The following is a 12,754-nucleotide window of genomic DNA, read 5'->3' on the forward strand; positions in this document are numbered from 1 at the left end:
GGAGCAAGCCTCTGAGGATGTGTGCCAGGGCATTTCTAAATCAGGGTTAAGTGAGGTGTGAAAAGCCACTCTAAGTGTGAGCCGACATCCTAAGGACTGGAAACCTTGGACTCTCTATCAATGGGAAACCAAGACTTCCTTACCACCACTCAGCGTCTCTCAGCTCCCCGAGGCTCCTCCTCCTGTGTCTCTCCTCCTCCTGTGTCTCTCCTCCTCCTGTGTCTCTCCTCCTCCTGGGTCTCTCCTCCTCCTGTGACTGTCCTCCTCCTGTGTCTCTTCGCCACAGTGAACCCAAATAAACTCTCCCTTCCTTAAGCTGCAAAATTCTAGTATTTTGCCATAGCAATGCAAAAGGTAACCAATCCAGAATTCTACCCACACCTGGGAAACTTTATCCTTTTCAACCATGTTCTTTCCATGTTAATATTTAGAAATGTCTACCAAAGTAGGACCTTCTCAAGCCAGAGTAGGGAAGATGGAGGAAATATTTATCATGAGAAAGTCTGAAGATGAAAATATCTAAGAACAACAAAACCATCACTAACATCCAGGACATTAGTGAATGAGGGAATTTCCAAGTCAGTATAGTTAATGTCCACATTCTTAAAGGATCCCAGTGGTACCGGAACCTTCTTACCTTCCTTATCCTTAGAGATGCCTGTGGGATGTTGGACTGGTCATGGTCTAATGAGTAGACATCATGGTTGGTTGAGTTTGTTGAGCAGACTACTGTAGGCCAATGTAACAAGTGCTCAGTGCTTTATCAAGACAGTATGGACTCCTCATTTGAATGGGTATGTGTGGTATCTGGCCACCTAGTTACAGGGAGAGGTGTGGCAAGGACGCCGAAGAGACAAGTAACAGGAGAAAGACCCACCCACTGGGGCACTGCAGAATGTAGAGAACTGAAGGAAGCAGGTAAACAGGAGTGTTCCCAAGAGGCAACCAGGTGACATTTGTCCAGATTTCCCTAAGGATGCAGTTACAGATTAAAAAAGTTTGTGTGTATTATTTTTCTTAATGAAAGATATAAAAAAAAATTGGAAATACATTCTTGTTCAGTCCCAGAATTGAGAGATGTCTGTTCAAAACACATTTAAAAGTTTAAAGATACATAGGCAGAGTCCTAAAGCTACTTTGAGAAAGCAGATGTAGACTGCAAGCTACAGCCGCGAGTACTATGCTGAACATCGGTGCTTTGACATTTAATATGTAGTTTGAATTGGCAGGGAGCAGCCCACAGTTCCCTGGAGGCTCTGGAAATGGATCAACCAAAGCACTGTAAACAAAATTCAAGGATGGCAAGGAGTAAATGAATCAGATTTGGGGTGTAGAGATGGCTCAGGGGTTGAGAGCGCTGGTTGCTCTTCCAGAGGCCCCAGGTTGAACTCCCAGCACCCACATAGCAGCTCATAACTGTAACTCCAGTTACAAGAAATCCATGGTATGTGAGGCGCACATATGTGTACATGCAGGCAAAATACCCACACATAAATCTTTTTTTTAAAAAAGTTTAAGTGAATCTGACCAAGAGGACTGGGGAGAGAAGGTTCAGTGGGTAAAACATCTACTGTGTGAGCCTGAGGGCCTGAGTTTGAATCCCAAACGCTGGCTTCCAGGCTCAGAGAAGAACAGACCTGTCTCAAAACAAATATGGTGGATGGAGGTCAGAGAGATGGTTTGGCTGGGAAAAGCGCTAGCTATGTAAGTCCTGATTCCTGGAACCAATGTTAAACCGAGCCCGACGGCACGTGTTTGTAATCCTGGAAGTCCTACTGCAATATGCAAAGTGGGAGGGAGAGAATTCTCCTGATGCTCAAGGGCTAGCCTGCAATACACAGTGGCAAACAATAAGGTAGACTCTGCCTCAAACATAGCAGAGGGAAGGACAGACATTCAAATTTTCCTCCAGCCTCCACAAACACACCATGGTATGCCTGTATCCTCACATACAGGTACACACATGTAAATAGGTAATAAAAAAGGGAATCAATTGAAGACATCCCAAGATCTAACCTCCATTACCAATGGCCTGTATGAGTCTTTTACCATTCTTCTGTATTCATTCTAGACTTGACTGTAAAGATGTGTGTATATGAACGAATGTATATATGTATGTGTATATGAATAAACGTGTGTTCGAATAAACATATATATGTGTATATATGACTAAACATACATGTGTGTTTTATGAATAAACATATGTGTACATGTGTGCACATATAACATCTTAATTGTCTTTTGTTCTGCTCTGAGCTCCTTGTTGTGTTAATGGCATATTTCAAAACACATAGGATTTTAGTTGACTCTGTGTCGGCCTTTTATGGTGGTTAGCAGATTTTGTGTGTCTAAGCTCAGGTCATGGAGATGTCTTCCAAGTCTTTAAACGTGCTGTTGTTTCATATTTGGACCACATCAATCTGAGATGAATGTACACGGTGTGAGGTGTGAGTCAGGCCTCACACTTGATTTTGTTTCTTACGAGTATCCACGGGCAGAGCACCGTCCTTTCCCACAGTGACACTGTCCCACTATGGTCCAGGCATCACGCGTGTGGGTCTGTGAATGGCATCTGCTCTGCGCGGCTCATGGCACCAGTACTATACCATCTGTCGCTGCAGACACATGACAGGGTCTCTTCCCTTGTGTGTAAGTTGCCACTTCTGTCTTCCTGGTGGCTGGGAGCTTGAACTTCTAACTGAAGGCAGGTGTAGCCGACGCCAAGGCTCACCAGAAATGTCTAAACCAAAACCAAAACCAAAAACTCCTGCCCACAAAAAGGAAAATAATTTTTTACAAGTTTATCAGATTCGTAGGCTTGTGTATATGTCAGGGGCCCGGTGACTGCCGAGGACAACATGCAGAGCTCAGTTCTCGCCTACCACCGTGTGGCTCTGGGGACTGAGCTCAGATCCTCAGGCTTGGACACTAATGCCTTTACCCTCTTAGCCACAATTGCCATCTCAGAACAAAGAAATTGCATCCTTCATCATGTTTATGCTTTATACCACCTGAATAGTCTAGTAAACTCCAATAATCAATAATAATCAATAAAAATATTGTTGTTTTTTGTTTTATATCATCATCGAGATTGTGGACAGCAGAAAAAGTGATATTTTTTAAAAGGCTGAGCTGACTTTAAAAGAAATCAAACTGAGTTTCTGGGGTTGAAACAATATTTCTTGAAGTGAAAGTAACCATTGATTCCATGAAAATGGAAAGTCTTAGTTAGATAAATGGCTGGCTCTAACCATAGACGCATGAGCATAGCCTTCCTTATGATCCTTTCCTACTGCAGCTTCCATCTTTGGTTGTGACCTGCCCAGTGCTAGCAGATATGGAAGAAGCAGGGAGTGTTCTCATAAGCTACACATCTTTACCAATCTTTCCCCAGGATATGGTCCTAAATGTTAAAAGTGGTATTTTTAATGAAGTGCCACGGAGACAGGTAATGCTCAAAAATGATCCAGTAAAGTCAAAACTGAAAGAGAACTTTCTGGTGGCTAAGTGGGCTAGCCCAAGGAGAGTTGTGATGCCTCCCAGACAGCTTGGGTGGGGTTGAGAGCATCTGAATCTGCACGGCAGAGGCTGGGCTCATCTCAGCATGTGTGTCCCTGACAGGAGAGCAGAGCCTGCCTAGGTTTAGAACCCCATGACTGTTCTGAAGCTTACAGCTGCACAAGGCTCTCATCCTGACCCAGTGCAGGGGCCTCCCATGCCCCAAGCCCCAGACCCTCTCTAGAAGCAGCATCAGGTGATAGCTGTCCTCCTCCCATTAGAGTCCTGAAGGAAGGAGGTCCTTGTGATGTATCAACACTAGTGCCAGTCACTGAGTCCTCCCGCTCCCGCTCATGTTTGTTTGTTTGTTTGTTTGTTTTGTTTTTCAGTCAAGAGATCAAACCCAGGGCCCTGCCCATGCTGGGCAAGTCCTCCAGCGCTAGGCTTCTAGACCATGTGTTTATATACATCAAACAAGTCCCTAAGATTTCAATAACAACAGTGCAATATATTCACATGTAATTTTTTTCTTCGTATTTTATCTTATTTAATTTTTTAATATTTTTTGTTAACTATACAAAACAAAGGATTTCATCCCAACATCTTCATCTAAATATAATCACTTTACTCATCTTTGCCCCACCGAAATCTTCTCCATTAATATTTGTTTATTGAGACAAGGTTTCACATACCCCAGGCTAGCCCTGAATTCACTATGTAGTAGAGAATATCTTAAGCTTCTGACATCCCCGAATGGCACCTGAGTCTGGCATTATTGGAATGTGCTATCACACCTAAACTTATGTGATGCTGCAGATCAAACCCAAAGCTTTGTGCGCTGGAGGCCAGCACTGGACCAGCTGAGCTACACTCCCAACCCTGAAATTCTTTGAATGAAGAAACTGGGATTAGGTTGTGCTGCCTTCATCTGTCTTGAGGTTTGTGTGTATGTGCATGTGCACACGTGTGTGCATGCATGCTCACATGTGCATACCTGTATACTTGCACATGTTTTCTTTTACCAAGTAACTTAACCTGTGACTTCCTGTATAATCTAAATTAAGCTTCCATGTACAAAACAACAATATATTTTCATCAACTCTTAAACACTGTCACATGAACATAGAGTTCAACTGATTTCCTTCTTGCGGTTTCCATGGTCTTCAGACATCCATCTTCCTTTAGCAGGTCCAGTTGCTGTCTCCCCACAGCTCTTATGTAAACCCCACCACCAATGTGTACTTTATGGATGCCAAGGTGACCATCTGAGAGGCTAGAAGTAAAAGACGGGGTTCTGGGGAGCCATCCCAGGGAGGCTGTGTTTTTATGTACCAGCACGTTTGTGGGGCAAACTCGTCAGCCTGGAGAAGGGCAGTTAATGAATACAGAGTTCAGTTCAGTTCTTAGTGTAAACAAGAGAGAGGGCCCGTGTCTGTAATTCCGACAGCATCAGGGTCATTTCAGAGCTGGTGGAGCCCTATTTGTCTTAGGAAATCTCGAAAACTTTTATAGGGAATTCGGAAAATATTTTTGGCCAGCAGGAAAGATAAAATCCCTGCACACAAAGTACAGGCATGGGCCCAGAGACTGCACAGACAGACTGCTGTAAAACCCCTGTTTAATAAGGCATTAAAATGCCATCGACCTGGACACATTAAAAAAAAGAGAGAGAGGGAGAGAGAGAGAGAGAGCTATGAAAACAAATACCATTCAAATAATTAGGATCTTATGCCTGAGGCCAGCCTCGATGCCAAGCAGGGACTCCCCTGCAGGAATCGGCCCAGCCTGATCCCAAAAGTCGGAATGGGCCAAGACAAAGGCAGCTCAGGCAGGGCCCTTTCCGGGAGGAAGTCGCGAGAGCACAGAACCCGAGGGCGGCCACTGCTCTTTTCCACTCGGCAAGGACAAGGAGGCATTTGAAAGGCTGCTCTAGTTGGGCGAATAGGTGCCAAATTGGGTCGAGAGTTGAAAAGTGCCCGTTTGTTTTGTTTATGAACATAGCTGCAAGGCGAGGGGGAAAGGTGTCTTTTCACAAGCTCCTACAGGTACGGAAGCTGCTGTGGAGAGATTTCCTGCTGGGCTGCTGAGCCTTTGGAGGCCAGGTGCACGGCAGCCCAGTTTCGTCCCCTCCCCCATCCCGCCCCCCAGGTTAGTTTCCAAGGACTCAACTCTCTGAAAAACTAAGAATTTGTTCTCATTATTTCTGTTTAGGATCATCAGTGTTGTGTAGGTTTGGACGGTCCGACAGACCTGATTGAAAAGTACATTCATAAATTGGAATTTTATATCAGACCGAGTCTCAGGTGCCACTCGAGAGAGCTTTGCAGTTCTGTTGTGGTTTTTGCTTTCTCGGTCGCTCTTAAAATTTGTAACAGGGCTCAGTAACATTCCTGAAGGGGTCCCACAGAGAAATTTGTGCCGATCAGAACACGCGACATCAGCTTCATCTGGTTGGTCTCCTTTTCTTCTAAGAGAGATTGTAACCCAGAGAAATTTGAAAACGAGAATGTGAAAAGGGGGAGAAAGAGAAGAAGAATAAAAACGAAACATAATTAAAAATCTATGGATTTTTTTTTCCTGGGGTTAATTTGAATTGGGCCAGTTGGTTTCGTTTTGTAATACAAAAGAAAAATTCAGGCCTTAGGGCCCAAGATTTTCATTAAATTCAGCTTTAGTGAGCTCTAATAATACGGCGGTTTATTAAAAGCGTGAAAAATGTCATCGCAGGGGCCTTCCCTCAGCAGCAGCCGCGCCTCCGCCTCTGACTCACGCTTCCTCCGTGGCGGGCTGGGCTGTAAATTTGTGGTCAGGATATTTAAGGTCCACTGAACAGGCTCCTTGAAATCTTTCTTGCCATTTGGCTGAGCTCACGTCCCAATTAGCCATCTTGCCGTATGGAGCAGTAGCTGGACAGCAAACCTTAGAGAGCAGAGCGGCTGGGCGCTCCGGGCTGTGGTGAATGATTGGTCTAAGAGTAGCAGAGAACTCAGAACCCAGTGCCCCGGCAGGAGCCCGCTGGAGGAAATGAAAGGATCAACAGCAGGCAGGGAGCGCACTGTGGCCGATTGTTCCCTGCCACAGCCATGGGCTTTCCTGTGTGTGCCGGAAATTGACCTCCTCAGAAGCCAAGGATGCAGGCGACTCAAGGATAACGATAAGGCAGGTGATGATGCTAAATCATCTGCCCCTTAGAGCCAGGGAGAATGGCCGGCACTTCAGTAATTGTTTCCCTGCCTTAAGCTTATAAAACACACACACACACCCCACACACACATTTTGGGTTTGGGTTTGGGTTTTCTTCCATGGAAATGCAGAAATGAGTTGGTGCTAACGGGCCAGGAAGAGCCATGGTTACCGCTCTTTTGCTTATTGTTGTTGTTTTATTTAGAAGCATCCCATTTGGTCCTTAAAGGAAGTCTAGAAGGTTGACTGTTTAAAACAAAAGAAACTGAGTACAAAAAAGACTTGCCTAAGGTTTCTGATCACACCTTGGCAAAGCCAGGAGGCGCTTTAGCAAGGGGGGAGTGCTGGGGGGGAGATGGGGGAGTTATATTTTGATACAATATCCCATATAGCCCATGCTGATCTCCAGCTTAGTATACAGTCAAGACTAGCCTTGTACTTCCTGATTCTCTTCCCTTTAACCCCCCACTCCGCCCTCCCCGAGTGCTAGGGTTACAGTTGTGTGCCTCCACACCCAGCCTTCTTTTTGATTTGATTTGATTTGATTTGATTTGATTTGATTTGATTTCAAGACAGGATTTCTCTGTATAGCCCTGGCTGTCCTGGAACTCATTCTGTAGACCAGGCTGGCCTCGAACTCCTAAATCCACCTGCCTCTGCCTCCCAAGTGCTGGGATTAAAGGCGTGTGCCACCACCACCCGGCACAACCAGCCTTCTTTAACAACCGATTTATGCCCACTGTCACCCAGTTTGCAGTGGGCTTTGAATGAGAAGCAAACTTTCAAGCTGTCTCTTCCTCTCAGAAGTGTTGAAGATGATTGGTCAGAAGCAGACCCTCCCTCCAACATCCTGTGCCACAAAGGCCCAGGTAGGGAGAGGTACTCAGGGTACTGAAAAGACCGGGTGTGGATCTTCTCTTCCCAGGCACCCCCTGCCTGCTGCCTGCAGTTGGCATTGTACACCTAACCACCTATGGTTCCAGGTCTTGGCATCTGGTAGAGGAGGCTTAACTGTGGCAGGAGAAGCAATAAAGCCCCCCAAAAAGCAATAAATAGAATTTCCCTGAAGAAAAAAAAAATAGTCCCACATCTTTTAAGCATCCAAAATGAAACCTCTGAAGACTGGCATCCCTGGCTGGGGGAAGGGCAGCAACTTGGATTGTGCATGTGTTTTATCTGCATTATTTCAGTGTAAGCCTAAGAGATGGGCTGTATTTATTACCCCTAATTAACATGCCTAGCAACTGGCTCACAGAGATTAGGCGCGTGCCTAATAAGCGGTAGATTTCAGCCCATCCTCTGTGCCCTGCCTGGCCAGGCCTCTCTGCCCAAAGCTCTGGTAAACCGTCCCTGGGAGGATGGCACAGAGCCCAGAGCATCACAGGAGTGGCAAAGAGCCCAGGCTTTGCACAGAGCCCTGACTTTGCTCGCCTGTCCCTCTGGAGTCTCCACTTTGGATCTCGGCTCCCCCGAGGGCGAAAAGGCACCTCCCGTCAATACAGTATTTATAAATTTACATTTACAATCCAGATGTGGCGGTGAACACCTGTAAGTGCCAGCACTCCAGAGGCAAAAGGGACAATAGTGTCAGGGCAGCCTGGGCAACATATGGAGACAGTCAAATAAACAACATAAAATAAGCAAGCTTATAAGCTATGCAACCATCCTAGCAAGCATTAGCTATTTGAAAAGAATGAAGTAAAATTCAGAAAGCAAGTTCGGTGTTCCATTCACTTTACTTTGGAAAGTCCTGCTGTAGGTACAGAAAGAGCCTGGTCTTGGTGAAGAAATGCATCCCTGCAGATAGGAGTCTTCATAGGACTGAACTCCCGAACTGCTACAAGGAATGGAAGAAGGAATATAGCTGGGGAAAGGCCAATCCCACAGCCAGCACATGACAGCCCTGGGCCCACGGAGACTCACACCCAGTCCCAAACTCTTTTTACTGCCTTATCCTGGTGATATAAAAAGGATGTGAAACGTTCATTTTCTTGAGCCAGAAAAATTACATTCAAGTCTCCAGTATCCCAGGCTGGAGCTTCCTGCCTGAGATGGCCAAGCTGAAGGTGGAGTAGATCAGGCTCCACCAGCTGCCCTGAGCAAGCACCAAACCTCTTAGTCCAGGCAGCCGAGCGCGCAGAGCCTACAGAGAGGGAAGACTGTGCCAAGCTGCATTTAATGCTATTAAAAACGACTCACATAGTTTCCACTATCCCTAATGGAGCCATGTCTTTTTACAGACCCAGCCCTTGCTCCAGGCATCCGGCTAGGAATTATGGGTATTTAAGAGAAGCAATTGCCAAACAAGTCTCTTTCAGGTCATTCCAAGGAAGCATGCTCTGTCCAGGCATGGGAAAGGCAAAAGAAGGCCACCCTAGCTCTGCTACCTAAGCCACGTGGCTTTGAAGCCTTCCCCAAAAAACACCCAGTTGTTTTGGAGGCATCTCAATAATTTGTCAAGTCTGCCAGTGACATCTCTGTGGAGAGAGTAACACAGCATCAGATACCTGTATGTGACAGCTGGGAGCTGCGGGAACAGGCAACCCCACAGCCTGGGTGGTAGCTGGGGTTTGTGGAGGTGGCTATAGGTTATCAGCCCCTAAAAGAGTGAGTTTCTGCCACTTTGGACAGTTTGTGACATAGAACTAGATAAGTGTGTTTATTTCCCTGTTAGTTAATGTAAAAGCCATGGGCCTGTGCACCTTTTGGACTCAGCACTCAAAGACAGCAGAGTTGGATAGTGACAGTCCTACAGCTAAAAGTGGCAGGAGTGACAGAAGTCTCAAGCTTCCCAAGGCTGGGACCCTTTAACACCATTCCTCACGCTATGGCGACCCCCACCCAGAAGTTATTTTTGTTGTTACTCATTGTTTCTGTGATTTTGCTATGGTTGTGAATCAATGATATTTGTTATGTGACCTCAGTGGGATTGCAACCCGCCCGTTGGAACACCAAAGCCCAAAGCCCAAGGGCTGATGATTAACAAACTAAGTAGAGATTTCAGTTTTCTTTTCTCATGATATAGAAGAGAATGATAAATCACTCTTCATTATCCAACCCCACAAAGCAAAAGATTGTCCCTCCCTTAAAGGAAGCAGCAGAGTGGGACACTAGTGTTGACATCTTCCCTCCACGAACGTCAGGGGTCAGGGTCTGTGAAAGGTGCTTTTACACAGTCAGGCCTGAGGTGGTGGAATACCTGTGATTGCAGTTTTGGAAGACCAGCGGGGTGATTGTAAGTTCAAGGCTAATCTGAGCTACATGGTGGAACACTTTCACAAAGAAGAAGGAAGGAAGAGGGAAAGGGAGAGGAAGGGAAGAAACCCTCCCCAATCCACAAGAAGCAGGTGTACTGAGACATTGTCTCCAAGTCCCTAACATAAACAAAGAAATGACCTTGTTGCTTAAAAACATAAGCTAGAAGGTGACAGGGCCAGTCTTAAACCTGAGATATTTGACTCACGGGTGACTCTGTTTGGAAGGATGTACTATCTTTAGAAGTGAACACAGTGAGCAGAGTCCTCTAGGGAAAAAAGGCTCAAAGACCACCTGGCTCAGTGGTCCACAAACTGAAGGACCTTCTATAGACTGACCAGCTGTGCCAACAAAGACCCTCTAGAGCTTTGGTGGCTCAGGCCTGTAATCATCACACTTGGGAGGCTGAAGCAAAAGGATTGCTGTGAATTTGAGACCAGCCTTGACTACCTACTAAGTCCCAGACCAACGCTCCACACCCCCACCAGACCCTGTCACATCAAAGAAAACAAAACAAAACAAAAGTCTTAGGCCGTTGGCCTCTGAATTCCTGTTCATCCCCGTTCTGAGGTGCTCCACCTAGATGCAGTCCTACTTGGAGTAACCTGCTGGGATCCCCAGACCCAGGAGACCTCTGGCAGCCCCAGGACTAAGCCTCCCTGCCCTCACCTCCTTCTGCAGCAAGTATTTTGTCCAATCAAAGCTCAGAACCACACTTTGCACTTTCCAAATGGTGGCGACGCTTGAGGTCTCCAAGCGTTCATGAGATTTTGTTGGAAAAGTCTTCCAATTCCTTCAACCCAAAAAGTCTAGAGAAGAGCCTCCTGGGATGGGGGTCCATCTAGCCGCCAGCCTGTCTGAGTGAGGATGCTGAGTGTGATGCTTGGGCTGTCACCTCCTCTTCCCACACAGGAACAAGAAAGAGATCAGGCTGTGAAGGGATGAAGGAGGGAAAAGTGATGTCATTTTCTGAGCATGCTCCATCAGGACCGTGTGGTAGGTTCCCTTACATGAGGAGCCATGTTTGGATGTCTTGTCTTTGGTTAGCATGAATTGAGTGTGGTTCCTATGGAATTGCCTCCTCTAGGAGAACAGACTATTTGTCATGTCTGAGGGATGGTAAGTGTCCAGGCAGAGAGGATAGAGACAGGAAACATCCCTGATTGATTCTTCCTGGGCCTACTTGCCTCTAGGAAACAAGAACTGACTGTTCATTATGCTGTCATTATGAGCACCATACTCTAGTTAGAGGCCTGTTGGGCAGGAAGGTGCTCAAATATCCCATAATAATCCTATGGGTAGCCTGTGACCAGGAAGCTGGGCTCCCCTGCTTCCTATGGGGTGCTAGCCATGGCTGAAGGCAGGGACATCCACGAAAGTAGCACTCCCAACTCTGCCAGCACGGTTCCCTGGCTCCACAGGTCTCAGTGGCCATTACACATGGGTGACACAGACGGGCCACTCACAATAATCCCAAAACTCTAACTGATGGGAGACAACAGCCCAGATGGAGGGATTTGCCAGCATAATGGAGACACTGTCAGACCTGATGGGTGGAGAGAAAGGCTCACACAGAAGAGAGCTTTGGAAGGCAGATTCTAAATCACTTAGCATGGACTTGAAGTGAGCTGGTAGGGAGCACATGGAGTACCATGACCAAAACACTGAGGAAGGTGTATCATGCTGGCTTGGGTCAGAACAGGGCAGGGTAAAATGCCCTTTGAGTGTTTAGTAGAAATAACCCAGGAGGTGGCATCAGGAGAGGAGAATGAGGTGGGACTATTAAGGTTTGTGAGCATGTTTAGTGGGAGGAGCTATGCCCATAGATAGTGTTGGACCAAGTACTCAATGAGCTAGAAGATTGTAGCCCTAGGCATCACCCAACAGCAGCACTGAAGGCCTGGGAGAGTTAGAAGAAAGAACAAGATGGGGCAGCCTCCAAGGCAGTCTGTCTCTAGCAGGGGCGTGAGCCTTTTCCTGCAACTTCTGCTACCAGCATTTGGGCAGAATTTGTTTTAGTTCTGCAAGGAGTTCTATAATTACATCTTATTTTTCTTTTGTTTTTTTATTATATCTTTTCATTGCAGAAGTGCCCGTGTGCTTTTTGTAACAGAGATGTGGGTGAGGACTCTGAATGGGTCCTTCTTCATTATCCGCCTCTGACGTGTGCACGGTCACGTGGATGCCATGCACACAAAAGTCCATGTGCACACACGTAGGTTTGATTTGGGTTCTGTATTGTATAAAAATGAGAAACCACATTATCACTCACTTTTTTCATGTAAGAAGCCCAATATTTGGTGTGTGTTTTATTCACTTATTAATTACTACTTAATGACACATAGTTTGGCTACCCCAATTTTTTTTAATATAAATGTTCTTGAGACCATGTTCCATTATGCCTCTCCGGTTTACTTCATTGTCAGTCAGTTCCCTGTCATTAAAGGCTCTTTGTGATCATAATTCCATTGACTGCATCATATCCCAGAATACGAAGCAATCATCATTTACCAATTTGCTTTCTGCCTGTGGGGACTTTAAAAAATTGATAGTACAATGAACATTATCCGACATCCTCTCCAGCTATTCTCTCAAGCTGTAAATACTTTTAGAGTCATTGTCCAGGCTACCAAATTGCTTTTTCCAGAAAAACTAGCAGTCTGTTCCCACCAGCAATAACCATTAAAGGCTCCCCTCTCTTTTCTTTCTTTTACTAATTGTTAGACAGGAGGGGCAATTTGCCACTCAGCGTACATTTTACATTACTATGAGGTCGGTTTAATCATCTTTATAATTCTTGTAAAAGCCATTGGATCGC

This window comes from Apodemus sylvaticus, chromosome 10 (assembly GCF_947179515.1).
Source record: "Apodemus sylvaticus chromosome 10, mApoSyl1.1, whole genome shotgun sequence".
Lineage (NCBI taxonomy): Eukaryota > Metazoa > Chordata > Mammalia > Rodentia > Muridae > Apodemus > Apodemus sylvaticus.